General features: G+C 41.3%; 1 long non-coding RNA gene across 1 annotated transcript; it reads right to left on the bottom strand.

Annotated features, from left to right (window-relative positions):
* Window positions 1-1,266: 1,266 nt before the first annotated feature.
* LOC123092126 (uncharacterized) lies at window positions 1,267-4,700 on the bottom strand. The gene is made up of 2 exons (XR_006444266.1): window positions 4,501-4,700; window positions 1,267-4,414 (listed from the first exon to the last, which is right to left on the bottom strand). It is a non-coding gene; the product is annotated as an uncharacterized lncRNA (long non-coding RNA).
* Between the last annotated feature and the right edge of the window lie 410 nt (window positions 4,701-5,110).

Here is a 5,110-nt window from a genome sequence, read left to right on the forward strand (position 1 = left end):
CTCAAGACAAGCAAGCATCGCTCTCATGTCATGATCATCGCATTACATGTACCTGCAACTGACAACTCTATAAGAGGGGCTGAGCAAAGCGATGACATAGCCAAACAACGGTTTGTTAGGAAGGGTGAAAAAGGTTAGAGGCTGACATGGCAATTCGGGAGGCTTGATAAATAAGTGGTAGGAAGCGTGACATAGCTATAGCATCGAGACAACTAGCATAGCAATGATAAGAGTGAGATCCAAGGTGACGGTCATCTTGCCTGAAATCCTGCTAGGAAGAAGATCGAGTCCATGAAGAAGATGAGCGGCGTAGACAAACCAACCATAGTCAAACGAATCCTGACGATCGCAACGACACATGAACTATCGAGAAGAAGCACATCCGAAAAGAAGCAAACAACATAGTAAACACACAAGCATGAACAAGACATGATGCACAATCAAGTATGATACATGACAAGATTAAATGTTGGTTAACATGGCAAGAGTTGAAACATAATAAATCTACCTATCTAGACAAGTTTAAATGAGGCCGGAACAACAAACAAGAATTCCGAAAAATCCACATGTGCAATTTATGAATTTGGTACTGTTCTGCCTATAACACAATTTTAAAATTGTTAAACAGCAAAATAAAGTGCACCAAGTTGATCTATGCATTTTTCTACCCCATTTACATATAAAGTTTATTAAATTCAAAGCTACGGTTATTAAGTTATGAAATAAACAATTTTAACATGTCATTTAGGAAATTAAAGCCAACAGCAATTTTAAATATTTTAACATGGATAAAACTTGAAGATTACGAAAGTACAGGAAAATCTGAGCATTTTACATATATGACATGATCTATTTGGATGCATGGATATTTAGTTATTCACAATTCAAAATGATGGCATTTATGTGAATATGCAGAAAATAATAAATGCTAAATCACATGGGACAGGAAAACAAACATACACGGGCCAGAAGCATTAGAGTACAGCGGCCCAGAATGGATTTGGGCCCAAGTGGCCAGGTGTGTGTGTGGACGAGCTAGGACAGAGACACATCAATAAAACAAAACAACAAAAAAGGGACGTCGATAACAGCCGAACGTTTGGTCTGGGGAGGCACCAGATGCGAACAGCCTCTCGGCACGAACGCCTTATCAGACAGGCCCAATACTAGCTTCCTGGCCCAAACAAAAATCCCTTTGCACTAAAAGTATAGAGAAAAACGTAGACACATGTAAAACTAGTAGAGCGAAAAACTGTGCAATACAGAAAATTCAGAAAATGATACTGCATTAGGATTTACAATGAGTGATTAGTTGCCAATTTACAATGAGTGATTAGTTGCCAACTGAGATATAATAAAATGGCTACGTCCAGTATGTTACAAAAATAAAACATGCATGATAATAAAGAAAAATTAGTACAAAATTGTGATGATGAATATGAACTAAGGAAAAAATGTTACACATGGCAACCTTTACAAATCTTATTCTCTAAAAAAATACATGGCAAGTTTGGATTTCCCATTGTACATGGAAAAAAATTGTGTATTAAAAACTAAATGAAAAAACCAACAGAAAGTTGCCATGATCTTATGATAGAAATGCATAGGCTATAATCTCATGGGATGATCCATAGAATAAAATGTAGACTACAAAATGCCATGATCCATACACCAAAATTTCCGTGATGCATAGACTATATTTGCCACTGTCCCGTGCAAAAGAAATATGTGATGTTGCAAAAAGAAAGAAAAATTGGTCATGGTGCATATAGTTAAAATTGCCACAATCATAACCAAAATCATGTTAATTTGTATGTATTTGACATGGCAAAAAAAAGTAAAACCAGCCATGTTAATAAAGGTCAAATAAAAAGTAAAACTTGCCATGGCAATAAAAGTTAAAAATTGCAATGGGAATTTAAGTAAATTTGACATGTTAATAAAGGTAAATTAGCCATGTCAATTAAAACGTAAAACTTGCCATGGCAATAAAAGTTAAAAATTGCCATGGGAATTTAGGTAAATTTTCAATGTTAATAAAGGTAAATTACCATGGCAAATAAAAAATAAAACTTGCCATGGCAATAAAAGATAAATATTGCCATGGGGATATAGGTAAATTTGCCATGTTAATAAAAAAATCTCGTGCACCGCAAACTACATTTGCCATGAACTTAGGTTGCCATCTATCATTAGAAACTAATTATTTTACCATTGTTAATAAAGAAAGATAATTTCCCATGATGTATAAACTACAAATGACATGCTCCATGAAATTAATATGCCATGATCTCATAGAAAGTAATTGTTTCCATGTGGAAGAGAAAAGAAAAAAAAGGTATATGAATTATAGACATTTATCACGGCAATTTTCAGAGATATCTAAACTAAAAGACTTATGTTTACATGGCAAGTATATACAATATAGTGGATTGACATGGCAAGAATGATATGTAAAACTTAAAAGAATGAAAAACAATTTGCCATGGTCCACATAGTAAGTTAGTGAAATAGAAAATAATATGTAATTGAAGAAAGTGGGTGGCAAACTATTTGAACGATGGCAAGTTTGCCATGTTTTAGAAACTTTCAGAATTTGTCATGATTTAGTGATCGTTTTGTCATGGCAATTTAAGAGATGTCTAAAAACATGGCAACTTTATGCATGGGACTTGAGTGGAACTTGCCATGTCAAATCTTTAAAGAAAATGTCATTTACATAAAACATCACAAAATGGTAAGATAAAAATAATTTTGCCATTGTACTTGAATTAAACTTGCCATGATCCAACTAATTTTGCCATAGTCCATATAGTAATTTTGCAAATGTTAGAGAAAATAAAAAATACATTCAAAGAAAATGGTGGCAAAACTATTTGAAGGATGGCAAGTTTTCCATGTTTTAGACACTTTTAGAATTTGCCATGTTTTTGTGATCGTTTGACATGGCAAATTTGGAGATGTCTAAAAACATGGCAAATTTAGACATGGGACTTGAGTTAAATTTGCCATGTGAAATCTTTAAAGAAGAAATGTCATATATGTAAATTTTGCAAACGATAAGACAAAATTTTCCATGCTATTTGAATTAAACTTGCCATGATCCATTAACTAAGTTTGCCATGGTTCGTATAGTAAGTTTGTGATGTTAGAGAAATTTGAAAAATACATTTTGAGAAAAAATGGTGGCAAACTATTTGATGTTAGAGAAGTTTGCCACATTTTAGAAAACTTTCACATATTGCCATGTTTTAGAAACTTTCAGAAATGACCCCCCACATTGATGAAATGATGACAAATTGTTACTAAAATGCAATTATCACATCATTGCCATATAACCGTATGACGCATAGTTACTAAAAAAGCCTACATTTGCCATATGATCATTAGAAACAAATAATCTGAGTTGGGCCATGATGTTAGGGCCAAAACTATCAAAAATAATGGCATGTGAATGAACTAACAATTTCTAAAAGTTGCCATGGCGTGAGAATTCGTAATGATCTAAGAAATTGCCATGTTATGCTAAACATCGTGATTAGAAATTGCCATGTATTATAGGATCAAATAATGTTAAAATTCTGTACGACTGGCATGTCAAATTTAGTAACTAAACAAATCACGGGAAAAATGTCTGCTACTCAGATTTTAGTGTAGCATGGCAAACTTAAAGGATGTTTCATGAGGACATGGAAAATTATGTTCAAAAAATTCTGCACCATGGCAAAATTGCTCACCAGCTGATGGTGAGCATGACGCGCTGAAGAGTTGAAGCGTCGTTGGCGCTGACGGTGAGCACGACGGACCCGGTTGTGATGATGGAGCCTTAACACGAGATGAGGCAGTAGACCGTGCTGGACATGAGCACGGCCCGCAGGGGCCCTCCGGGCTTAGCAGAAGGGGAGCAGCGGCGCATCGACCTGCCAGATCCCCCTCGCCCCGCCGTACAACGCGAGCTGGCTGAGCTTGATGAGCACCTCTCCACTGCGCTCCCTTCTGAGGATGGATGCCGTCGGCGAGGACTCCATCACGCCGCCCCTACCGCGGGTGCATCCATGGAGATGTCCCAGGGAACTCATCACCGGGCCCCCACCTCCGCTCTCCATCGGAATCTGCGGAATCGCTACTCTCCACCGCAGTGCATGCAAGTAATTACCGGACTCGCGGCTCCCTCCCCCAAGCCCCCAAGCCACGAAGCCGGCGAGGACAACGGAGCCCGCCCCGTCCCGCCGCATGAGTCGTGACGCCCCTGATGTTGGGGGTCAGTGGAGCTCCCCCATGCCGCACTCAACTTCGTCTCCTCCGCTGACCACCTCGGGCACCTCACCGACAGCCGCCTCATCACCTGCGCAAGAGACGGGGAGGCTCCGGGTGGTGCCGCGTGTACCGGGCTTCACGGTCGCCATGCACGGACCTGTGGGAGAGATGGGGAGGAAGGTCAGGGACTAGATGGGGATGAGGAGAAGGAAGGAGAGGCATGCGGAGCACAGGGCGGCTCACCAGCGCGACCAGCTGCCGGAGTAGGCGGCCAGAGGTGGGAGAGAGAAGTGGGTGAGTGGGGAAGGAGGGGACTGGATAGGATCAATAGGATTGCGTTCGGGCCGATTGACTTTTTCATCGAACGAGCTTCTGGTTGACGTTTCTCCCTCCAGTGCTTCGAGACTGGTGCAACTAATCCAGTGGTAGGAAACAAGTTCGGGACGAGAGCAAAAAATATGATACGTCCGAAACTTTATGATTCTGCGAAAAAAGGGAGAACCTAAGATCGAACGCCCCTGATGTTGGGGGTCGGTGGAGCTCCCCCATGCCGCACTCAACTTCGTCTCCTCCGCTGACCACCTCGGGCACCTCACCGACAGCCGCCTCATCACCTGCGCAAGAGACGGGGAGGCTCCGGGTGGTGCCGCGTGTTCCGGGCTTCACGGTCGCCATGCACGGACCTGTGGGAGAGATGGGGAGGAAGGTCAGGGACTAGATGGGGATGAGGAGAAGGAAGGAGAGGCATGCGGAGCACAGGGCGGCTCACCAGCGCGACCAGCTGCCGGAGTAGGCGGCCAGAGGTGGGAGAGAGAAGTGGGTGAGTGGGGAAGGAGGGGACTGGATAGGATCA

Source organism: Triticum aestivum, chromosome 4B (genome assembly GCF_018294505.1).
Source record: "Triticum aestivum cultivar Chinese Spring chromosome 4B, IWGSC CS RefSeq v2.1, whole genome shotgun sequence".
NCBI lineage: Eukaryota > Viridiplantae > Streptophyta > Magnoliopsida > Poales > Poaceae > Triticum > Triticum aestivum.